Source organism: Ambystoma mexicanum, chromosome 4p (assembly GCF_040938575.1).
Source record: "Ambystoma mexicanum isolate Mex_15411 chromosome 4p, UKY_AmexF1_1, whole genome shotgun sequence".
Taxonomy (NCBI): Eukaryota; Metazoa; Chordata; class Amphibia; order Caudata; family Ambystomatidae; genus Ambystoma; species Ambystoma mexicanum.
Window position 1 is genome coordinate 442,837,745 of NC_090927.1, and position 26,992 is coordinate 442,864,736.

Genomic DNA, 26,992 nt, shown 5'->3' on the forward strand with positions numbered 1-26,992 from the left:
TGAATAATCTTTGGATATGCTCAATACATTTGTCCGAAACACTGAGGTGACTTCAATTACAAGGATAGTGAAAGTCAGAGGTCCAAAAGCAGTGTAGCCATCTACCTGATATTTACCAATAAAGAGACAACACAGAGTGGATGGTGGTATGCCAGATGCAAGCTAACCCATCTTTATTGGAAGTATGCCCAAAGCTGGGGAGACAACAAGATCAACAGCAAGCTCTCTCTCAAATCCTGCTCTGTTTTGAAGAGAAAACACAGCTTATGATGCACTCTGATGTCAGCATAATCACTGAGCTATGAAAACCTATCTCTACTGCTCATTGGTCCTAATTGCTAAAATACATATAGTATCTATATGTCCCACCCTTCTGATTGGGTAACTCTCTATCTAAGGTTCCACCCATAAAATATCCCATAAAAATGTATGACCTCATCATGCTTGAATATTATTGGTAAGCTCTAAATCACTTCTGCAGTGAATAGGACATATGCTTATCGGTTTGAAGTGGGAGAATGGAACAAAAGGCTCCCACCAATCCCCTCACGCCCCTGGCCTAGAGGATCGCGGCCCAGACACCCGCCACGAGAGGAGTTTGCCAATCTACCAGACGACCAAATACCCTGGTACAGGAACATACGGATGTGCCCACCAGCCTGCCCACCAGCCTGCCCTGCCCATGCCGACACCTGCGGCATGGATGAACTCGACTGAACCATTCAACAGTAAATAAACACATCGTTAGAGATGCCATGACGACCTAGCCAATCATGCACACTGGTCACTCCCACACCAATCCACACGAAGAACATATTCAGTGCTATGACATAGGTGATGGACACGCCCACTGACGCGCATCGTTATTATTTTTCACATAGGTTTTCAAAATGCAGAAACGCAAGACGCACAACAAACTCATCTAAAATGCTTGCTGACGCTTCTCCTAAACCATACATTGCAATGAGAAATATAACGAAGACATGATACTGGGGATAAAGCAACATGACACCGTAACTTAAAGCGCCATGCATCAAACATCCCCACCTATGCACCAGGCCCAAGTAGGCCGCAAGCAAGAGCCTCCATGAACATTGAACGAGCAAGAGTACAATTGCTGACCCTGCAGAGTGAGCCCAGCGAGAACAGACAGTCAAGGGCACAATGTTGCAAACTCGCATGCCACAAGCCGAAGCCAAGGTCACACCTGCAAACTAAGCCAGACACACAGTGGAAAATGCAATATTAAATGTGCAGAATTCTGCCTCAACCACGGTCTCTCCTCACGTGACCAAGCCGAACCTGACAGGGTGCCAGACCCAGGAGGAAGGAGGCGCCTGGATCCCACGTTTTTGAGACACAGGCAGCAACTATGAAGCGACCCAATGGACATCTGCGGCGGTGGGAGTAGTCTGCCCTCCAGCATATGAACAAATCCTTGCATTGTCTGCACATACCCATAGTTATACATTGTTGCAAATGACAGGTGCACCGCAAGCTGGGAACAACGATGGTCCCAGACTGGGGGGCTCGCGAGTGGACCAACCAGAACATGGAGCACTTATCACTGATGCCATTAACATTAGCCAATCCTCAGGGGTCTTCATGTAACAATTTTCATGTATCTAATTGAAGGGACAACCCAAGTATACCACCTGACTGACCCTCAACCACTAACAGGGTTAGTATAGCATACGTATAGAGAACGCTACCACTCGAGGAACCAATCCAGAGTGGCGATAGGTTTTTTGCTAACTTTCCCAGGTGACTCGAGTAGCGCGTCATACCGAGGTAAAAAAAGGCCTGCGAGCCCCACGGAGAGAGAGTCAGGACGGACGCGTACGATCCTTGACCCATCCCTGCCGGTTTTTTAATAAACAGCAGAACCACCTTGCTTCTTGCGTGTGCCTCATACTCATTTCTGGGATACGCGGGAGGAGTTGGGGCCTCCCTGCCCGGGGGTCCGCGGACGGCCAGCAGACCCCGGCAGAATTTCCCCCCCGACAAGTTGGAGGCACTGCTGAGATCTGTTTAAGATCTGCTTTTATTTTATTTTTCCGAGTGCTCCCGTTGCGAGGAGGCCCGGCGGCGCGGCCCCCTCTGCCGCTGCCCCCTTTTGAGGACTACAGGACCATCGCAGAACTGCGGGAAGACCAGACAGCGCAATCCGGATATAGGCCTTCGGGAGCCGGTTGAGAAGTATCCCGCCCGCGGTTGGCGAGTGTCCAGACGTGGTCCAGACGAGGGGAGGTAGCGAGCCGCTTGGAGGGGTGCACGCAGTCGAGCGGCCCCGCATCAAGAGAACTTGGTGAGTATGCCACGCCCAACAAGCAATGTGAAATTGTGAGGGAGGGGGGAGGAATAGAATACAGGAGGCGGGAGGTGTTACACAGGTGCGCGGCGAAGGTTTGATAAATTAGTATTGACGGTGAAGTGAATGGTAGCTGGACAAGTGCGAGAGCAGTCTGCTACGTTACGGAAGAGGAGGGGGCGGAGCACGAAAACATCACGTGCGGCCGCTTGTAGAAACTGATTGGCCTAGGTCGCGACAACGTGTAAGGGTGTGTGTGTGCGGTTTCCTACGATTTGGTGATTCTTGATCAATGAGTAGATGAGGATCCCTATTGATCGAGCAGGAAACTCGATAGATAGATGACGTTTCCCTGTAGGCGGTAGCTAGCTGGTTGCCTAATACGGAAGATAATTGGCTGGTTAAGCCCTCCTGTCGAGGGGCGTATCACACGCGAGGCGACGCAGTGTGCGCAGTCCGATTATATTGTTGATTACCTTGTTCCAGGTGTGACAAGAGGACAGCTGTGGGGTTAACGGGGGTGGATTGCAAGCATATTTTGGCCTTTTAAAAACATGAAAAGAATTTACCAGCAGTTTTGGAAGAGATCGGTGACGTCACCGGTAGGGCTTTCATAGGATATCTCGAACGCGAGGCATTTTTCGGAGAGTGGTGGGGAAGAGAATAATGGTAAGGGAATGGAGAAGGAGATAAATGGTAACGAGTAGATCGGGGCAAGGTGAAAAGGGGGGGCGTGGCAGCGCACGGAGAACGCCGGCCACGACAAGTGAAGAAAGAGGAGGAGGGGTAAAACAAAGTGGGACGGCTGTATAAGAACGTCATACAGGGTACGCAGCCGCAGGGGGCTACGTGCGCCTCGGCCGTAGGGGGCCGTAAAGGTGTTCGGTAAAGGAAGAAAAGAAAGAAAAGAATATATAAATGTAAATGCTATATTTTACTATTTTGTTTTAGCGGACAATCGCAAGTTCCCAAAAATTACGGGACTAGGTAAAGATCTGAAATTGTATAGCATACACTATTAGCAAGATAACCACTACTATATAGAGGGAGGATAACATTTGAAGTGCTACTATGTCACATGGGACAGGATCGGGAGGGTGGGGAAACACCCTCACCACCCCGCTGCAGCATATATGTAAAACACTGTCACCCCATAGGGAGAAACTGATCAAATACAGCATAGAATGGACACAGGGGACGGACAACAAAATGACGACAGCATGGCCGCCTAATGGCAGTTTCGATCCATATACCCAACATTCACTATTAACCCATCTGCATAACACATACAAGGGGAAGAATTTGACACACCACGTGGAGGTGTTTAACTTATGGAGGATGTTCCAGGGGTCCCTACCAGGACCAAACGGAATGTTCACTATGGGGGAAACAACGGAAGCGAAGATTAAGGAGGAAGGAGAGAATGGGGAAAAAGAGAGTGAAGGCACACAGAACACGGGGAACGGATAAGAGGGAGGAGAAAAGAGCAACAACTCAAACGAAAAGGAAATAAAAAAGGAACAGAGCGACGATATGCCCCTAGCGAAGGTAGTGAAAACGGAGCGAGGGGGGTTGTATCCTTTAAGAGAACTAGGAGAAATAGTAAGAGAACAATTAAGGGCGGCTGAGGGGTACTCGAACCCCGCATACAGCCCGCCACCATATACAGCTACAGGTGGCCACACGGGAAGGGAGCGGACTAGTACGACGGGATCAGCTCATAGGAAGACGCCCGCAGGGGAGGGGAGGACTGGCGAAGAGCAGATCGCGAAAATAGGACATGATGAGTGGGTAGCTGCGCAGGTACTATTAAAATTACGAGGTTCATTAACAGGAGAAGAGAAGGAGGTAGTAAGGAAAATGGACGAGTATAATACCAGGAAGAGTGAAATGAAAGGGGGAGAGGGGAAAAGAAAGGAGGAAGAGCTGTTACGACAAAAGGAAGAGATTTTGGAGGAACGATTAGCAGAATTAAGGGATGAGCAGAATACACTGATCAAGCAGCTCGAGAGAGAGGAAAGAGAGAGAGCACGGGAAAGGAAAGAAAGTAAGAATGAGTTGGAAAAAATGAGGGAACGAACTGAGGAGCAAAAGAGAGAAGCCGAAAGGGTAAAGGCAGTAGCAGAAAGGGTATCCAGAGCAGCACTGCGTGACAAGAAAAGAGAGGAAGAAGAGAAAGAAAAAGAAATGGAAATATGGAAGAGGAGATTACTATCAGAAACGACAAGGAAATACGAAGAAGGGAGGATGATAGAGGGTATATTAGAGCGGGAAAGAGCGAGATGGGAAAGGAAGAAAGAAGATGAAAGGATATTGAAAAAGATGAGTAGTGAAGTAATGGAGGAATTGAAAAAGAAAAGAGAGGAAATTGGTAGAGAAATAGCGGAGAAAAATGAAGGGGAAAGAGAAGATAGGAGAGGGGAGAGTGAAGTAAGGCGGTATGTACACAGAGACACAGAAGTAGCAACAACATCAGCACAAAGGGGAGCAATTGGTAAAAAAGAAACGGGAGGAACGGATTTAATAGACTTAAAAACAGTAACGATTAGGGGGGAAAAGACAGATTGGGCGTTGCCATTCCTGAATGACTTTTGTAGTGAGGAAGAAGAAGGAACGGAGAAGGAAGGAAGAAATAGTGAAAGGGAAAGCCTAGATAAATTATACATCACCCGGACAAATAGAGAATCACCATGGGCCTGCAGGAGAAAGGAAGAACTGGAGGGAAGTGAGGGGGAAGAGCAAGGAATGGCGGGAAGGCAGACACGTGCAGCTACACCCACATCATCCCGTCCAACATGCTCCACCACCCCACACTCATTACGTGCAACATGCCCACCTAAACTAGCACCCTTCCCCCACGAACTGACACCCTATGCAGGCAGGCTTAGAGACCTCCCTGGACGCAGGCAGGGAGAACGAATACACACGCCCACATTAAATAAAGGAAATGATGAAAGAAGGGGAAGAGATGGAGGAGAAACAGTTACGAGCAGGGGAAATATGGACGCAATTGACGATGTAGAAGACACCGAAGAAGAGGAGGGCTGCACGGACTCGATTTTGTGGAACCCAGGGGGTCAAACAGGACACAACTTAATGCCACTTCTGGAGAGGGGAGGGGTTAGACCACAATACGTCCCTTGGAAGCATGCAGACAAGGAAAATATAAAGTGCAGGCTCCCATCATTAAGTGGAGGTGCGGGAAAATGGATATATGAACCGCAGGACAGAAACTGGCAGTGGGGGATGTAAAGGGCCTTCTAATATCAATATTGGGGGATGCAGCAGATGACATCTGGAAGAGAGCAGGTTTCCCCGGGGTCACAATAACAAACACATCACACGATGGGGCACCATTTGCAAACTGTAGACATGCATTATGGCAAGCGCTGAGGGTACAGTACCCAGACACATCAGACATAGGAGCAATTACCTCACGCAAGATGCGTGAGAACGAAGATCCTGTTGATTATATCCAGGAAATTCAAGAGAAGTGGCGTATGGAAACTAGAGAACAATGGGACAAAACACCAGCAATATTCTATCATATACTAATACAAGGGCTCCCAGAAGCAGTTCAGAAACAACTGAAGAAGGTAGTGGGGATGGAAGCAAAAGCATGGCCAGAAATACAACTGACGATAGTACATCATTGTAGGACATGGCAAGAAAAGATGAAACAAAAGGAAGAGGATAGAAAAGCGGAAGAGGCTAAATTGGTACAGAAAAAATGTACTAAATACACAATGGAAGGTGCACTAATAACTACACCTGCAACAATGACTCAAAACCCCACACAGGATGTGGATGCACAAGATCCCTCCCAAATACAATCATCACAGATTGTAGCACAACACCTGCCAACACCCCAACCATACATGACTAACATGGGAGGAGGATACTCAACGCCAGGAGCCGGATATTATAATTACAACAGGGGAAGAGGGGGAATGATGAGGGGGAGGGGATACGGTTATAACACACAACAGCAAGGGGGAGGATTCAGAAATTTCTACCCCTCCAGGCAACCAGTATACCAGGACAATTCAGGGAGCTTTCCATGGCAGAACAGGGAACCACCGGTATGTTGGATTTGTGGATTACTAGGGCACATGTCACGCACATGTAGAATGAGACCAGGCACACCATTATGGGGAGAACAGGGACAACAAGGACCTACAAGGGAACAGCAGGACACCCAACAACAGCAGGCACTGCAACCGGGAAATGTGCAGCAACAACTAGTAACACAACAACAGCCACAGGCATATTCACTACCACAACAACAGGTAGCAATAACACAACAACGTCAAGTGCAGCAAGTACAGCAACCTGCCCAAATTCAAGACCATAACGTAACCACTACCAATACACAACTACAGCAAACACAACTGGGAAGGGTGACGGTCCTGGGACACAACCCTTACACAGGAAGTGGTCAATCATTATACCCACAATAGGACAGCCCACAGACGGACTTGGTGTGTCCCATCCTGTCGGTAACACCTAATAGTGCGGAGGAACCACGCATAGAGGTAACGATAGGTGACAAAAATTGCCATTACTTGTTGACACCGGGGCGACCCGGTCTTGCATAAGGGAAGGTAAATTTAAGATGTCAGGTGAAGCCATGAACACCCAAGGATTCTATGGGGCTAGGGGGTTGGTTCCCTTTACTGATAACATTCCCTTATCAATAGGGGATTATGACATGTCCGTCCCGCTTTTATATTCTAGGGCCTCACCAGTAAACATACTGGGGAGAGACATAATGAGCAGGTTGAATAAGACGAACTCCTTTACGGAGGACTGCATAATTTGCTCCACTACAGGAATAAACATGCTCACTGCACGACAAATTATGCAAGCATATTGTGGACAGACAGTGATTAGGGCTGAGCCAATAGATGGCGAACTATTCCAGTACGAAACAGACATGGCATTCGCATGAATGCCAGGAATAGAAGGAAAGATCTGGAGGAGGCCAACAGCCTCTTTGTTTAGACCAGAAACACCAGCCAATGAACCAGAAGGAAAGGTGATTTCAGTGAGCATGGAGAGCATTATAGCAACTGCTGATTATATCGCAGTACATGCCCAAGACAGAGAAGGAAGAGCATGGAGGGCAGTGATAGCCCTAGCTGAGGGATGCAGGCTCACCCAGGTGTCAGACGAGGAGCTCTTTTCAGAAGAAAAGGAAGAAGGTGAAATGGTATTTATGATGAGTGTAGAAATATGGCTAAGAGTGACATACAAACAAGTGGCACAGAAAATTGCAATGGCACTTGAAACACCCACATCCACACCAGTTCCCTTCTTTGAGGAGGATATGGCAAAAGTCCCAACATCATTATGGACTACTAGTCCCTATGACGTGGGGTGCATAAAGAGTATAGGGGGAGTAAGAATAAAGTTGAAAAAAGGTGCAATACTCTCTAGAGTGAAGCAATACCCACTATCAAAAGAGGCAGATGAGGGCATATATGAAACAATAACGGCCCTTATAAATAATGGCATATTGGTACCATCATAATCACCATGTAACACAGCTGTATATCCAGTGCGCAAAGCTAAAGGAGGGTCTTGGCGTTTCATCCAGGACCTCAGGCCCTTGAACAACATAGTGGAAGTAGAATACCCCATAGCAGCAAACCCGGCCACAATATTGTGTGGCATTCCAGCAGAGGCATCACGATTTACAGTGATTGACCTCAAAAATGCCTTTTTCTCAATACCCCTGCACCCAGACTCACAAGATCTAACAAGCTTCACGTACAGAAACACAAAATGGAAACACACCATATTGCCACAAGGGTATTGCGAGTCATCCTCAATTTTCAACACAGTAATACAGATGGACTTGGGAAACATTGAAGTGGAAAGCACAGTGTTGCAGTATGTTGACAATATAATAGTTTGCAGCACAAGCGAAAAACAATGCAGAGAGGACTCATTGAAGATGCTGACAATATTGGATGAAAAGGGTTACAAGGTAGACAAAGAGAAGTTACAGTACTGTCAGGAACAGGTACTATACATTGGCCAGCTCATATCCCAATACGGAAGAAAGATTGCACCACAAAGAGCACAGGCCATATCAAAAACGCTGTTGCCACAAACGGTGAGGGAACTGCAGCAGTTCCTGGGACTGTGCAACTACTGTAGAGCATGGGTATTTGATTACAGCTCATACATAGGACCCCTACTTGAGGCATTAAGAGAAGCTAACAAAGGGGAGAACAAATTGGGGTGGACAATGGAAATGAAAGAGGCCTTTGATGAACTGAAAGATGCAATATCAACTGCTCCGGTACTGGCCACCCCAGATTATGAACGACAATTCTTTATATTTTCACATTGCGACTCAGCAGTAATGAAAGCAGTGTTGGCTCAAAAAACAAGCATGGGTTACAAACCAGTAGCATTTTACAGTGGTCACTTGGATCCTGTAATGTTAGGACATTTCCCTTGCGAACAAGGTCTCGCCGCAGCTGCCTTCGTGGTAGAGAAAGCATCATCAATTACAATGGGGTGCCCAACCACACTATTTGTGGAACATGCACTATTTGCAATATTGAACAAGCCTAAGTCCACACTAACCACACAGAGGGCGTCAGGTTATGAGATCATCTTATCTAGACCAGAATTATCAATCGGTAGATGCAGCACAGTTAATCCTGCAAGGTTTACGCAGACTACCGAAATGTACTCATGTACTAGAAAAGTTGAAGAGGACGCGCTAAATGGAGGAGAGCTCTTGTTCATTGATGGGTCATCAACAATAGACCAAAGTGATGGGATAAGGAGAACTGGGGCAGCAGTGGTAAAAATGACAGAGGAATTGGTGTATGTGGCGGTGAAATGCGTACAATTATCACAACATTACTCTGCTCAAGCAGCAGAATTGGTTGCACTGATCTTGGCGTTGAAGGAAAGCTTTGACAAAAGAGTAACTATATATTCTGACAGCGCATATGTCACGTCTACTGTCCACTCAGGATTGTCCAAATGGAGGAGAAGAGGGTTTAGGAGAGCTGACGGCACCCCAGTGCAACATGCTCTCTTATTAGCTGAATTAATTGAAGTAATAAATGACCCCCAAGAATTAGCTTTGGTCAAATGTACTGCACACACTAATGGAGAAGATCATATCTCAAAAGGAAATGCAGCAGCAGAAGCACATGCGAAGTATGCCGCATATTTTGGTGAGATATGGAACCCCCCAGAGTCAGAGAGAGGGAGAGGGAGGGGGATAGCTAAAGAGATGTTGATAAGAGAAGGGTACACCCATCTCCCAGCCACACAGATAATGGAGTTACAAGCGGCTGCACCAATGGCAGAAAAATAGATATGGGTAAAAAGAGGATGTACAATGTCATCAACTGACGCACTATGGAGCCAGGGTAACACTGGAAAGATAGTAATGCCATTGGCACTATTGAACACCGCCCTGAGCCAACTCCACCACCCAGCCCACACAGGCAAGGAAGTTATTGCGGCACAAATTAGGGAAGATTGGTTCTGTCCCGAGTTAAATTCCCATGTGACAAATTTTATCAGCAATAGTCTCACATGTCAACAGTTTACGGCCGGTCACACGCTGAAAGTGATAAAAGGCACTATACCCTGGCCAGAGGGACCCTTCCTGCACATCCATATTGACTATGTTGATATGATCAACATATGTCAAGGAAATAGGTATATGATTGTAGTAGTATGCCCATTCTCCAGGTGGATTGAGGCAGGACCCTGCTCACATCCAGATGCATTTAGAGCCGCTAAATTTCTAGTGAGGGAGGTTTTCCCCAGGTGGGGAGTGTGCGAGGTACTGCGGTCGGATAACGGCCCGCATTTCGCTAATGAAATGTTCCAGCACATCACATCCTTACTGAACATCAAGCATAAATTTGCATGTGCATATCACCGCAGGCCAACGGTTTATGCGAACGCCTGAATGGCCTACTGAAGGAGGCAATTGCAAAGATACAGCAAACGACAAAGAAGAGTTGGTTGTATTGCCTTCCGCTAGCTCTATTTGAGCTGAGGAATAGACCAGGCTCCGACCACCACCTCATGAGGTGGTGACCGGACGACAAATGCGCCTTCCTCTAACGCCAACATCAAGGGCATTCACAGACTATGAAAACACTGCAACTGTTCTTGGTGATGAAATGTACCAATATCAAGGGCATTCACAGACTATGAAAACACTGCAACTGTTCTTGGTGATGAAATGTACCAATATGTGTCTTCTTTGGTTACTAGTGTAGTGTTTGTGTCTCAACAGCTCGAGCGCACGCGGGGCGGGTCTAAGAGTTATCAACAAGAAGAGGCGGACAAAGAATTGGAAAAGGAAAAACTGTGCAAAATTGCTAAAGGTGACCATGTGCTACTCCGCAATTTCAATTGAAAGTGGAACAGCCCACGCTTCACTGGTCCCCACCTGGTAGAGGAGGTATCTACGAGAGCAGTAAAGTTGCAGGATAAGCGTGCTTGGAATCACCTACACGACGTGAAGATCTGCAAACTCCAGACCCGCCCTAGCGTCACCGACAGGGCCATTGGAAGAACAGCGACAGCGTCACTCACGGAGGAAGAGACTTCTACCACAGCTGACGACCTAAGTGTCTCCATACCCTGCCACCCCCCAGATTCCCCAGAGACAACTACTGAAATAGAAACTGGTAACTCCTATACCGCCCACCCCATGGTCACACGATCAAAGAGTAAAGAGACTTCCGCCAGTTGAGCCCAAACTCTCTGCCCATCGACCCCCTACCCACTACAGTAACCACCCAATTGAAGGACATTGTCTTGCACATATACACATGTAAACACTTGAATGTTCTCTTCTTTCTCGCACATGCAGGTACCGCGTATTATTGTATTGCTAAGAAAACAGATAACTAACAAAGTTCATTGCCCAGGAGTAGATGCTACCCTCAGACGATAACTACCCTGAAGCCCTATCACACCAATTTGTCTATCACATAAAAAGGCCAAAGTACCTAAAAAGAGGAAGGGTATGTGTCTACTACACAGCATTTATCTTGGCCACAGAACAATCAATGCCCCATCTTCACCAACACTTGCCTGCCCTAAGAGACAGATCGCTTAGATTGACGTGGGAACAGCTCTTCGCCTGGGCACTGAACGACTACTTGATAGGGAGAGCTTGAAAACAACTAACACTAATAACAAGCCTATTGAGAATTTTCAGGCGGGCAACTTTAGCGTCGCAAGAATAAGCTGCCGGACTGCAGCGAGGTAAGAGCAAAATGCTGGTGAGACTAGCCTCTGTAATAAAAATGATAGGGATTTTGATGATCACTGGGTTTTTGGCTGCCTCTGTATGGCAGAAAAGTTATGCTATCAATATTTTGGCTGTACCCAAACCTAATGTACCCCCACCCAGGGCTGCAACAGGTGTTACGTCAGGTGGTACTAGCAAACCTCCACATAAGGGAAATAGAGTTAAACTTAGCACATACTCAGATAATAAAGGTATTGATAATTACATAACAGATTCAGCACACGTCTCGAACAACATGTGGTACCAACAGATGACCCAAATATGTAAGCAGACAACAGAAGACAGCTGCTACGTCTGCTCATTGATCCCATACGCCATGAGCGCTTCTCGAACATTTGTTGCCACGGAAATAGATGAAAAGACAGCACGATGTATAATATACCTGGCACTGTTCCAAATGAAAGGGAGATTTCAAGGGATGGTGGTGAAACTGGTGTGGAAAACACGAGACACATATCCATACGAAAACAACTTCCTCAAGACTTATTTGAGTTACCACAAGAGCAGTTTGCATGCTGAAGCATTCAGATACATGACAAGTGGTCCTGAAAAGGGAGAAACAAAGAAAGTAACACTACAATACCTACCATGTGACTGGTACGCCACTGAAGTTCCTGGTAAACAAGGATGTTGGGAAAGACCACTGGTAACAATAACAGGGAAGGTGTACATGGACAAAAAATGGGACATAGGAGTGATTGGCAGCAACATGGTAACAAGAGAAAATATTACAACTATTGATGAACACAATAACAGATGTTGGACGATTTGGGGCAAGTACGTACCCATGCTGACATGGATGGAGAAGGATGAAGACCCAATAAGCATACTGCCGCTGTCTGCACCTAAGGTATGCTACCAACATAGAGGAGAAGTGGACGTGGGATACAACACCAACTGTGCAAGCGTGGTAGAGTTACCTGAGGGGGGAGCAGGAACAGCAGTATTAATGGACCATTACTGGGCCTGCGGAAACAAGGCATCCCACACACTGCCCCCTCTATGGAATGGTATATGCACAATGGTACACGTTAATGTACCATCACTAGTGGTGCCCCAGAAACATGTGAACGTGGCGAACTCCCCTTAAATGGATGAAGGAAACAAGAGGAAGAAGAGATCTGTAAAACCTCAGAAGGGGTCAGAGAACGAAAACAACAACAACAACGATGTCCTGAATAGAAAGAAGAGACAAGGAGAACCTCTGACAGGAAATTACCTATGGGGAAGGTCGGAAACAGCACTCACTTCAATCCCACCAGAACACAGACTATTCAGCAGAGCAGCAATGTTCTTCTCGTCAATAATACATCCGGGACTACAAGCTTACGCAAACGCAAAATGGCTCCAGATAACTCGATGGGAGCTAATGATGACAATTAATTCTACAGTAAATGGATTCAACGCAATAAAAGAGGAGCTGCGAGCAGTGAGGATGGTAGCACCACAGAACAGATATGCATTAGATCTCCTAACAGCAATGGAAGCAGGAGTTTGCGCAAAGATAGGACAATCATGCTGCACATTCATTCCTGCTACGATGCTGACAATGGTACACTGACAGAAGCAGTATCACAACTGGCCCAGATGCACTCCAAAATGATGGAAGAAAGTAAAGGAGTGAAGAAGGATGACAGCTGGTTTTCAATGTTATGGTCATGGATGCCATCTTGGCTGTCGGACGGACTGAAGATTATAGTTGGATGCATAATACTGGCTGGAGCTGCACTGATCATACTAAGATTTTGGAAGGCCCGAAGGCACGCACTACAGACAAAATGATCGAAAAGGTTGGTATGCACCCCTTGATGCCGGCAGATGATGGCGAGCACACGGACACAATAATAAAAGAAACTGAAAAACTGCGCAAACAGATCATCACCAACCACCTGGACCCACCATCTGTGAAGCTCGAAAACCCAAGAAACCCAAGGAGCTACATAGGGAAGTGGGTATACTGCACACCTGGAGGAACCTGTGTATACATGTATTGGTCATTTGAAGACCATGTCAACTACTATGGACACTTGGGAGGAGTAACGAAAATATGGAGAGTAAGAGGAGATAAGGAAAAAGATATGTTTGTGGTCAACAAGTCGACCAGAGGGGGGACTGAAGTGGGAGAATGGAACAAAAGGCTCCCACCAATCCCCTCACGCCCCTGGCCTAGAGGATCGCGGCCCAGACACCCGCCACGAGAGGAGTTTTCCTATCTACCAGACGACCAAATACCCTGGTACAGGAACATACGGATGTGCCCACCCGCCTGCCCACCAGCCTGCCCTGCCCATGCCGACACCTGCGGCATGGATGAACTCGACTGAACCATTCAACAGTAAATAAACACATCGTTAGAGATGCCATGACGACCTAGCCAACGGTCAGCACACCCGTGCAATCATGCACACTGGTCACTCCCACACCAATCCACACGAAGAACATATTCAGTGCTATGACATAGGTGACGGACACGCCCACTGACGCGCATTGTTATTATTTTTCACATAGGTTTTCAAAATGCAGAAACGCAAGACGCACAACAAACTCATCTAAAATGCTTGCTGACGCTTCTCCTAACCCATACATTGCAATGAGAAATATAACGAAGACATGATACTGGGGATAAAGCAACATGACACCGTAACTTAAAGCGCCATGCATCAAACATCCCCACCTATGCACCAGGCAATGTGCAGAATTCTGCCTCAACCACGGTCTCTCCTCACGTGACCAAGCCGAACCTGACAGGTTGCCAGACCCAGGAGGAAGGAGGCGCCTGGATCCCACGTTTTTGAGACACAGGCAGCAACTATGAAGCGACCCAATGGACATCTGCGGCGGTGGGAGTAGTCTGCCCTCCAGCATATGAACAAATCCTTGCATTGTCTGCACATACCCATAGTTATACATTGTTGCAAATGACAGGTGCACCGCGAGCTGGGAACAACGATGGTCCCAGACTGGGGGGCTCGCGAGTGGACCAATCAGAACATGGAGCACTTATCACTGACGCCATTAACATTAGCCAATCCTCAGGGGTCTTCATGTAACAATTTCCATGTATCTAATTGAAGGGACAACCCAAGTATACCACCTGACTGACCCTCAACCACTAACAGCGTTCTCTATACGTATGCTATACTAACCCTACCACTCGAGGAACCAATCCAGAGTGGCGATAGGTTTTTTGCTAACTTTCCCAGGTGACTCAAGTAGCGCGTCATACCGAGGTAAAAAAAGGGCCTGCGAGCCCCACGGAGAGAGAGTCAGGACGGACGCGTACGATCCTTGACCCATCCCTGCCGTTTTTTTAATAAACAGCAGAACCACCTTGCTTCTTTCGTGTGCCTCATACTCATTTCTGGGATACGCGGGAGGAGTTGGGGCCTCCCTGCCCGGGGGTCCGCGGACGGCCAGCAGACCCCGGCAGAATTTCCCCCCGACAGGTTAACAAGTGGTCATACTGTGAATTGGCAGCATGATGACATGTGTATGTAGATTGGAGGAGAGGACAAGTGTATCGCCTTTGTTCTTAATTAAATAAAACAGCCCATCTTATCTCTGCCATGATGTTTCTGGGGTTCAAGGATTTTGTTCTTGCCCAAATTCCAGTTGCCCGGCCCTCCTCTGTCTTGCAAAAGTAAACACGCCATCCTGTTCTTGACAAATTATGAACAATTATTATTATGAGTCATGCTGCTTTCACCAAGAATATTGTGTTGCAGGAATGATTTTTTTTTTTAGCTGCATTTGTGTTTCTCTGTCACGCCTAGACGATTGTTGAGACATTAATCTGTCAGTCACTTAGGAGATTTCCTGAGATGCTCTGTTCGTCCCATGGACTTCAAATAGTCTGCAGTGTTGTCGTAACAGATTCACCTTAATGGTTGAATGATCGGTGCCCTGATACTGGTATCTTGTTCTGTTACGTAAACTTGGTGTCCTCTGCTTTTAACATTCCTTTAAGGTAGTTTCCATCCAGCCACTGCAGCCTCTTCCTGAATTAAAATGTATTAGTTTCAAATAGTGTGCATTGCTGGGGGCCCTCTCTCAAAGCTACAGAGCTTCATTCTCTGCTGTGCTTGCTAAGAACGGCAACTGCTTGTCACTTTTTTATCCTCTGCAGGACCCATTTGCTTTTCTATCTACCGATTTCATGGTGCATGCATGTCACATTATTTCCCTTCCGATGGGTAGCAGCAACTTTATCTACCCACAATTGTCTGCCCTACTTGTGTAGTGAGTCCCTGTCTTGTGGACACACCTTCCTGTCACCTAATCTATTCTATTTTAAAACATAATTATGCAAGCTAATGCCTTATTTGTTCCCTACTTGTATAGCAAAAAAATTATTCTTTGTGCCCGCTGCATTTCCAGGAGAATTTAAAGTGCAGTTTCAAATGTGCCCTTTCTTACCTTATAATTTTGTTTCTTCTGAGGAAGGCAGGGAGGCAGAGCTTGAACATGCTCTCTAGTCAATAACTGCCCCACTATAAAAGTATTTGCATTTTTATATCACACCAATATACTTTGTAGATTCTGAATTGCAGAAAGGAAGGGTTAAGGGAAGTAAACACGTTAGAACAGTTTCTCAGAACATGTGAGGACAACTGAATCCTCCAATGAAGTATAGATAAGCCTTTTCCAGCAGTAACAGTGTTTAACAAGCCACAACCTATGGGGGGTTAAGCAATACCAAAGACAATTGATTTAGAAGAGTGCCTTTAGGGAGCCAGGACAGACAAAGGGGGTCATTCCGAGTTTGGTGGTAACTGCCCTTACCGGCATGGAGCAAATAACGTGTCTGTGTAGTCACGAGCCCGCTAATAGAGGGCTATTACGACTTCGCGGGCACAGGCTTTGCACCATGCCTTTAAGGGCATCACTGCCATGCCCGAAAAAGGCCCTTAGCGCCATCATGTAAATCGCAGATTGCACTACCGGCGTAACCCAATGCGGCATTAGCGGCCACCGTTAATATCGGTCACCGCTATTAGCGGTGACTGCTATTAATGGTGGCCGTAAACAAGCGGAACCGGAAGTAGCGTCATCGCATAGGAACGGGAAGGAGCACGGCAGCCACCTTTAAAAACACAATCCATTGCCATCCTCAGCAGCCAGGACCTGTTGGATACTGCTGTTCGTGAAAACCCATCTTCTAACATACCACAATGCCTAAGGCTGTGAAGAAGGGCACCTCCCGCTAGCGCAAGGAGCGCTTCCATGAAGATGAGCTGACCATGCTAGCTGACACCCTGCAAGAACATGCAGAAGTCGTGTTTGCCCAGAGCATGAAGAGGGAGGCCATAATACGACAGAAGGAGATCTGGGCACTTGTGGCGCAGAAAGTAAGCGCGGTTGGTAAAAACCCCCTGCACTATCAAGGAATGCAGGAAACGGTGGGACGACTTGCGGCTGCGAGTCCGCAACATACTCTCTGCCAACAGGAGCCAGGAAATATCAACTGGCGAAGGAGCAAGCTCCCCCATAAAGCTATCCCGATGGGAGGACATCTGTGCTAAGGCATGGAGGGCATAGAAGGTGTCGGAGACATGGACTGTGGCGCCACAACATCGGCGGATGGAGGTGAGTGTCCTAAGAAAACACTGTAATGCAGAGGCTAATGAAAGTCCACCAATATGTCTGTCCAAAGAGTCAAGCCATGGGCCAACACACACACATACCCAGCAAAGTTTTCGGACGCAGGACAGACACACGCAGTTGCCTGCAGCAAGGCAATGCTGTACCTAACACATACCACACAAAGATGTAAATGGCATAACTCACACTGCATGCAGGCCCCAACAAATATGCATGTCACATACCATACGTCTCCCCAAACATGAGTGACCCCGATGTATGCCCGCATTACCCACACATGTAGCAAGCAACGTGATCATCCAAACTCAAATGCCTATTACCCTCGATTGTGTAGATGATCAATTGAACAAATGTATGCATGATGCCTATCAAACCATCACTCATGCCGTCCCTCTCTTCGACCCCCACAGGCTCAGACCATGACAGCGATGCGCAGGACTCCTCCTCACAGCCAACCACACCACGGAAGAGTTCCCGGGATGAGGCCAACAGGACTTCCACCTCAAAGGGCCAACCCAAGGCTCGCCATGCACCACCACGGAAACCACCTCAAGTTGCCATGGCACTGGTGCTGCAAAGGGCTGTCGAGACGGAAGCGCCAACACCTGTCACACTGCCACAGGACACAGCTGAGGCTGCACACTCAGCTGAGTCCAGTTCGGTCGGGGAGGTGGCAGCCACAGCACCCCTGGCTGAGGAGGAGGCACAGGAAGAGGTGTGGGTGCCCATGGAGAACGATTCCTCCGAACTGCCCCGCACATCCAGTCCACTAGCATCCCCCCCAGGTCACATCTTTGGAGTCTGACCACGGCACCACCCCGGAGCAGTCTGGGGGGGAGTTAAATCAAGGGGCCATGAGTCCCATAGTGGAGCGCATTGAAGCCAAACATGAGATGAGACCCAAGCACTGGCCACCACCACAGGTGGACCAGCGGGGCCACAGCGGCATGAGGAGCTGATTGCCCTTGTGCGTCAGTTTGTGGATGACAATGCCCAATCAAGGCTTGAGTGGTGTGAAAACACTGCCTCCCTGGGCAAGATAATAGCTGAAAACACCGCCTCCCTGGGCAAGATATTTGCAGACAATACTAATAGACTGTAAGGAGGTATCCGCCCTGCGGCATGTCCTCGGCCGCATCACTGATTCTATGGAGGCTGAACGTCCAGCACACCAGATGGAGCAGGCGGCCACACCATCGTCCTCCAGCTCAAACCCAGACCAGCCTACTCCGCAGGTCGTCGCGTGCCCTGCGCCGGCCGGACATGCCACCATCAGGTCCGGGGAGTGCCAAAAAGTAGACTGGCCAGCATGATGAAGGCATTAGACACTTGTTGGAACATGTGTGGGGGAGTTGTGGGGAGAGGGGGAGGTGGGTGAGGGTGTGTGGGGGAGTTGACGGGGGTGAGGGTGTGAGGGAAGAGTTGTGGGGGGGACGGGGGAGGGTGTGTGGGGGAGTTGTGGTGGGAGGCAGAGGGGGTGAGGGTGGTGGAGGGTTAGTGCACTTTCGTTTACATTGTAAATTTCAATACACCCGTTGTGTTAAAAGAAAGACTTGAGTGGACATTCATCATTGCGCATGTGTCATTTATTCATATACAGTGCATAGTGTACATGTAGCCCCACACCCAGTGCCCTCTGTCCAACTATCATGTCACCCTCTGCAGCCATGTGTGTCAGTAATATTGTGCAATCACTGACTGACGCACAGCACGTCCCTCCTGTGCATCGGCAAAGCAATGATGTGCAGCCACTTCTTCTTCATCCCCTTCAACATCACCAGGTGGTTGCAGTTCAATGTCAGGGGGCAGGGACACGTTGCATTGGATATACATGTTGTGCAGCATGACACATGCCATGATGATCTTGGCCACCTTCTCATGCCTGTAGAGGAGTGCCCCACCCGACGGGCTAAGGCAGCAAAACCATGCCTTCAACAGGCTAATGGTCTGCTCAATGACCACACGGGTATGGGTGTGGGCTGGATAGTAGTCCTCCTCGTGCCTGTTCTGTGGGTTATCGGACAGGGGTGAGTAGCCACGTCATCAAGGGATAGCCACTGTCACCTGCATGGGAGGCAAAAAAAAGGTATATGTCAGTCAATTCATGATCGCCAGCTGTACTAGTCACACATTCCGGCAGATTATCGTTGGTCACATGCACATGTCCCTGGTTGTATGCATGCCATTTTTAGGCCCTCAATGTGTCCTGTGCCATGGAATAATGGTGTGGGTTGCATCTTCAAGATGATACACGGTGTGCTCTGCCGTCTTGTAGCTCATGCATTGTGTACGCATACCGCTGTGTCTTTGTCCATTTAGTGATGGGTTGTGTTCTGTAGGATTTTCTGATTGTGAGCGTTGGTAGTAGGCTCTGCAATATTAGGCATTCTGTGCTGATTGTTCCCATGACATGCAGCATTCCTGTGGTTGATCCGGGATATCGGGCACAACATTGTGTGATGATCTTGCTGGCGTTGCATACCATCTGCACTTTGATGGAGTGGTATTGCTTGCGGTTGCGGTACACCAGCTCCTTGTCATGCGGGACCACCAACTCCATGTGGGTGCAGTCAAGGGTACCTATACAATTTGGCATGCCTGCCAGTGCATGGAAGCCAACTTTTGTTTCAAAAATGCTCCTGGGGAGTCCGTGTAAGGGATATGTAGTCTGTTGTGTGCTTGAGGAGGGCATCTAGCACTTGCTTCAGAATGCGAGAAAATAAGGGTGGTGATATGCCATGCATGTGCCCCACTGTGTGCTGGTAGGTGCCTGTGGCAAGGAAGTGGAGCACAGACACTACCTTCAGTAGAGCGGGGATGGCGGTACGTATTTCTATGGGGCTGACTATATCGTTGTGTATCATGTCCACGATGTTGGTGATGGTGTCCCGGTCCAGACGGTACAGGGTGTGGATCTGCTCAGGGGTTAGGTTGAAAGGACTGGCTCTGATGCGAGGGATTGGGGGCTGCCTGCGTGGTTACGCTGGCTGCACTGGTGGGGCATGCTGGGCCTTTCTCACCCTCCTTCTCGTGCTGCGTCTCCTCTGTCGTGCCTGCTGTTGTTGTTGTTGCTGGTGTTGCAATGCAAGCATGTCCTCCAGCTCCATTATTGCTACTACTATTGGAATCATCTTGGTGTGGGAAGGGTTATGGTGTGTGGGTGTGCTACTTATGTACTGGCCCAGACTCCATTGCCTCCACCTGTGCTGATAGTGTACACCTGTGGCAGTTGGGAACACTGAGGTGAAAAAGGAGGTCAGCACAGCAGCAGGGCTTCACCAGGAAAATGAAAGTCCAGGAGTTGCAGCGGGTTCTCTTCACGATTTCTTTTTCAGATGTTTCTTCCAGTGGTCGACTTTGCTTGTAGTCTCAAGAACCTAGCCTTTTAAGCAGGTTTCCCCATTCATGCACAGCCTAGGCTGTCAATCACACAGCAGGGGGCTGTCCTTTCAGAGCAGCCAGCCGGCCAATCAGGGCTAGTTTCATTCAGGGACTCCTAGAGACAAAGGACAGGGGACTTTTGGGGGTTTCCCTCACATCCTGTCCTTCCAGACACACTGGAGCCAAGGGTGGGCTTGAGGGTTGAAGCCTGCCAAAGACAAGACAAACAAAGGGTTCAAACCTGTCTCAATGCATAGAGTAAAAGCCAAGAAAGACCTCACAAACAAAAAATGGCAGGAAAAAAAGTCAGGGGCCATTTTGAGAAAATGGTCACCCATGGGTGCTGTGCTGCAGCTGAGGGTTCAGCCTGTGGTAGAAAAGCACAATGGTAGGAAAAAGTAAACCACTGCCACCAGCCATTTAAAGTAGTGAGGGTAACAAAAATTGTTACATGGGAAAGTAGGATAAGGGGCTACTAAGTAACCCCCCAGCACTCCACATAAGATGGGGAGTGCTGGACCTACAAAGAGAAAAGTTAAGTAAAGTCAATTTCACTTTACTATTCTTGGGAACTGTAGCTCACCTGTAGTTCACCCAAGAAAAGGTGTGTAAACCTTAAGGGGAATCCAAAGGATTTCCCAGTGACACTGCACTGAAGGTGCTGTGTGTCACTATACAAAAAGAAGATGCTTATAGAGTTTGTCAGACTCCGACAACAGTGAAAACACAAAAACCCAAATCTGGCAGAAACACATGAGGGAGGGAGGAAAAGGTCCCACTCACTCAGGAGTTAAAATTATAAAAAGTAATGAATCCAGCAAAAGAGCTGGGGTTCTCTAAGGTTGAAGGGAATTAGCACGCAAATGAAAATGTTCCCTAACAATTACTATGAAATAATCCAGCCCCCCACATAGGGTTGTGTGTGCTGAAAACATAAAGTAAAGGTTAGTAAAACAGGAGCCATGTTACTATTCTTGGGAACAGTAGTTCACCCAAGAAAATGTAGTTAAAAATTAAGAGAAGTCCAACTGACTTCTCAGTGGCACTGCACAAAAGGTGCTGTGTGTCACCATGCAACAGAAGATGCCTATGGAGTTTACCCGACTCCATAAAACAGTAAGGATAATAGAAAATGATAGTCAGGAAAAAAAATTAGTGAGAAAAAGGTTCCACTCACTCAGGAGTAAAAATTGAAAAAAGCCCTGATTCCAGAAAAAGAGCTGGGGGTTTCTAAGGTTCAAGGGAAATGGCACAGAAATTAAATATTTCCCCAACAGTGAGTGTGGAAAATGGTTCCCACTCACTTAGAAGAACAGACTAAAAATCCAGTAGTTTAGCAAAAAGTGCTGGGGGACTCACATGTGAAGGAGATTTCACATAAAAATGAAAATCTTCCTAACAGGCAGAGTTGCATATCAGGATCCAAAGCTTTTCGGACTAATTAGCTTTATCAGGGGAATCTCTGTTTGGATTAAATCTTTCTACATAAAACGTTGTGAGAAATTATCTTGAACATGACTGAATCTGACATCATTACGGATTGAATTGTAACTCATACAAGGTGAATGATGCCTTGTGCAGCATGAGAGTCACACGTAGCTGTGAATCTGTGATCATCATGTTTTAACCTCTAGAACGGAAATGTGTGAAGATCAAAATGTGTAAATTGTTTTTTCCCCCTGGTCCATCTGTTGTCTTTCTTCATCCCACAAAGAAGTGAAGTTAAAACTTGAAATGATTGAAGTCAAAACCTGCCCAATTTATTAATTTACTGATATATGGTTCAGTAATTGATGCCTGTACTGCATTCCTATGAAGTAGCATGAGGATTTCTGCTTGCGGAGTCAATGTAGATTCTTGGAGGGAGAGGGGTTGAAAATGAGATGGTGGAAGAGGAAATCTGAAACCATTGCTCACACCACTGATAATGTCCTCCAGTATTTGATGCCTCGACTTCCAGGCAGGCAGATATTGGGAGACTCTGCCATGGGATAGGAAGCTGTCAAACCTTATGTGTGTGAACTAGATTAATGTTTATGCAGATCCCTTTGGTCCGAAGCCCTGGCCTGAATCCTTTGGATGTTGCATCTCACTCTGCTTTCTGAGAAGAAGCTGTGGCAGGCTTCTAGAGCAATGTAATCATGGCTGACAGAGAATTGACGGTCAATGTATTCATATTTTCACCTGTGAGCTTTTGTCTGTGGAGTGGTGGAAGAGCTGTAAGTTGTTAAAAGGTTGGTCACTCGCCTTATCTTGTGCACCTAAAGACAGGCCTGGCAGCGAAAAGACATAGGAACATGCCTTTAGCACAGTGATATTCAAACCTTCTCATACTGAGTCCCCCTCTGCCCCCTTGAGCAAATATATTGTTTCTGTGTCCCCCAAACACCAGGGGATTTCCCCCCCCCAATGGGCGGGGGCACTGGATGCCCAGAGGGGACATGGGCTAATTTTCAATTTCTATCCTGCTAGGTTAAATAGATTGGATTAGAGAAGGAAGAGGCAGACTAACCCTGGGACAAAACAGTAGAAACCACCACCGAGTGGGCGGATTTGAAGACTGAAAGACCTTGATTGAAGGAGCCTTCAACTTTGAACTAGACACCAGTAAAGGGCCTGAATTGTTTGTGGCAGAAGTATGTCTGGCAGAGGTGGAATGCATGACCTCTCTGAATTTGTAATCTTCTGCCAGGACATCTGATTGCACAAGCGGGAGCTCAGGGGTTTGAATATTTAGGTACTCCATGATGCCTATAACCATCTTGTGAAAGACCTTGCTTGGTGTTGGATCTCTTTCTCGTCACCTCCTGTATCGCCCTCCTCGAGCTGCGGGTTCCCTGCTCCATTAGAGAGATGCAGGCATTCCTTCAACACTTCTAAGACAGACACGAAAAGCAGTCCACATTTCTGGTGGAGGGGGGACACGTTAGTAGTAGTGGAGGCTGAACCTGTGGAGGTACCCCGGAAGCATTTGGCTTAGCTATATTGATGATAGCCTTGAAAAAATGTCTGTATTGCAGGTGCTGGTGTGAAGTGTTGAAACTTCATGAAGAGTGCTTCGTCTGCACCAGCCTGGGAGGATGTAGTAGAAAGAATGTATCCCGGTGGTAGAAGGAGTGAGGTCCTCGAAGAGAATGCAGAAGTCTAGAACAAATGGTACAGCATAGATGTTCAAGTTCCTCTGGAGTGAGAAATGTGTGCATTCCCCAGACAAAGGACAGCTGCACTTGTGGCAAGCATCATCTGCTGAATTCAATGCATTTTATTTGTTGCTACTGTCTCCAGATCTACGTGGTCCGACAGCGGCTGATTTGCCCGCGGCCAGAAAGTTTGCATGAGAAAGGTGCGAACCACCAAAGGTTTGCACCTTTCTCATGCGAACACACGTACATACCCACATCCCCACCCACAACACACCCATGACACCCCCCACCCACACCCTCAGCACACACCAACCCACACCGACACCACCAACATAAACAAACCCCACTTACCTTTTTCTTCACGCTGAGTCCCTGCAGTGCCAGTTCCCTTTCACTTCCGTGATCGGGAAACGGCACTGCAGGGTCCTTTTCTTTTTCTTTTACGGGGGCTGCAGGGGTTTCCCCCACAACCCCTGCTCACTATACTGAACAACCCTGCAGCCCCCGTTTTTTTTCTTTTTATTTTCATGGGTGTGTTGCGGGTGACACCCCCAGAGCCCCTGTTTTTTTTTTTTTTCACGGGTGGGCTGCAGGGGTGTACCCCGCAACACTCTATAGTGAGCGGGGTGTTGCGGGGGACACTCCTGCAGCGCCTGCAGTCTTTTATACTTACCTGCAATGCTACCACCAAAGGTTCGAACTTTTGGTGTTCGAATCTTTGGTGGTAGCATTTTTAGACCTTTCTGTACATGCGACTGTTTAGATACGGTCCAAACGTACAATACCTTGTCTCCAGCAGGCGAGTAAGTTTGAAGTTGCAGTTGCAATTGTTAGTTTAATTCTGCAATCGTTTTTTAAAGTAAGATTGGTGCAGATCCTGGTGTTCCTCGGCCTCAGTCGTGGGGACAAGAGGGAGTACTTCTGGGGACTCCTGCACTGCAATGGGACGGTCACTGCTTGTAACCGGCAATCTTCACACAAGTGTTTCAGCTCCTCGTGTCTACCGCAAATAGCAACACTGCGGTTCCTGGCTGTCAAGATGGACTTTCCTTGCATCAGGTGTCCTGCACTCTGTTGAGGGGACTCAGGCTCGGTCAGTCTGCTTCCTGGGAGTCCGGAGGATCTTCCTGGAGCTCTTGGCCAGCTTAAAAGCAACGCACACATCTGGTGTTCCACTCCCTGGCTATTAGGTTCCAGCAGCAACTGCAGTGGAATTTCAACCAGCTCGTCCAGTGGCCGATTCTGCCTTCCAAGCCAAAAAGCCTCACCTTTTATGCCGGTTTCTCCCATTCATTCCAGCCCAGCTGTCAATCACCCAGCAGGGTGTCTGTCCTTGCTGGACAGCCAACCGGCCAATCACCTAAGAATGCATTCCGGTCTCCTAGGAGACTAAGCACAGGGAGTTTCGGGCACCTCACTTGCTTCCTGCCCCTGCCAGACACTGTGGAGTCAGAGGCAGGCTTCACTCATGAATCCCTCCAAAGACAAAACGAACAAAGGGACCAAACCTGGTTTGGCACGCAGAGTACATCTCAAGAAGGACCTTTCCACAAAGAAATGGCGAAAAAAGAAGACCGGGCCATTTTGACAAAAAATGCCACCCTTGGGTGCTTTACTGCAGCTGCGACTGCAGCCCGCTGTAAATGCACACCACAGTAGTTAAAAGTAAACCACTGCCGCCAGCCATTCATCGAGAAAGGGTAACAAAATTGTTACATGAGAAGCTAGACAAAGGGGATACTAAGTAACCCCTTCAGCACCCTATTGTAAGATAGTGTGTGCTGGGTCTAGAAAGTTACAAGAGTAAGTAAAGTCAATTTCACTTCACTGCTCTTGGAAACAGTTGTTTATCCAAGAGAAGGTATTTAAGCCTTGGGCAATCGAAAAGACTTCACTGGGCCACTGCACTGAAGGTGCTGGTTGACACAATGTAAAAAGATGATGCCTATGGAGTTTGTCAGAGTCCACAACCAAAAGAAGCACAGTGTTCAAAATCACATTAAAATACATCAGATAGTGGGAAGAAGGGTCTCACTCTCTCCAGGTTAGAAATTGAAGTCCTCAAAATCCAGCAAAGTTGCTGGGGGACCCTAAGGTAGAGAGGAATTAGCACATTTCTGAGATTTCTCCCTAACAAAGCCCCTGGGATCCTCACGCTGGATGGTGGCTATTTACTCGGAAACAAAAGGAGAGCTGCACAGTCCAGCCCTCCTCCTGTTTCCCCTCCCGTTTCAGAGTACAGAGCCATTGGCAGTAGGCAGCACGTTGATTCAAGGAGCCCGTGGTTAAGCATTGCACCACATGACTCCTTGAATAAAAAGGCTGCCTGCTGGGTGTGAGCTGGGGCAGACTGGTATCACACCTTTGGTGCGCCCAGCCCCTACTTTACTTTAAAAGGAGGGGATGGGCGCATCAAAGGTAATAATGCTAGTGCGCCCAGCCCCTTAGGTGGGGGGTTCTCGATAGTGGCCACACACCCTAACGAGAACCCCCCCTCAATTTCTAATCCCACTTAAAGCACTGGTAACAATACAAATCGGTTCTCTGTCAAGACCACCATAATGCCACTCTGGGGGTGAGCGCGCACTCGACAAATACACCCGTTATGTTATGCACACACATATATATTATATATATATATATATCTCACAGTCGTATCTTCTACCTTGACATGTATCTCCTCTGCCATTCCCTTGCGCTTACCTGTTCTAGAATGTACCAAGGCGGTGAGCCATCAGCCCCTCCCCCGCCGTGCTCCCCTTTATAGTAATCCCTTCCCTCGGCCCCTTATCCTTGACTGCTTCGAAGCAACACTATTAGAGTAGGTGGTTTATAAATTAAGAATAGATAAACAGACGACAGACTGTGAAGGGTGCAGTTGCGCCCAGATCGAGCAATTGGGAGAATAGACTGATATATGTATTATTCGTTCTCTGGGGTTTGATAATACACCACATGTTGAACTGTTTTTGAGTGTTGTAAAACAACATGTCACATGAACAGTTATGCTTGATAAAATGCAGCTGCACATCTTTAATCCGCCTCGTCACGGTAAAATACGCAAACGATCATGCGCACACGCAGGAAACAGTCAATACAGTGGGTGCTGGTGCAGAGTAATGAGCAAAGTTCATATCAGTGACTATAGAAACCTAATCACCTTTTCCAGAGCTTGCCTAACCTTCTATGCTTTAAACCCGTCAGTCACAGGTCTTTAAAGGCAGTTTTTTGTGTAGTGCACTC

The 26,992-nt window shown here is 47.6% G+C and overlaps 1 protein-coding gene across 2 annotated transcripts in view; it reads right to left on the minus strand.

Annotated features, from left to right (window-relative positions):
- GREB1 (growth regulating estrogen receptor binding 1) overlaps positions 1-26,992 on the minus strand; it is a 627,979-nt gene that overhangs the window by 47,869 nt on the left and 553,118 nt on the right. The gene's annotated exons all lie outside the window — the stretch shown is intronic.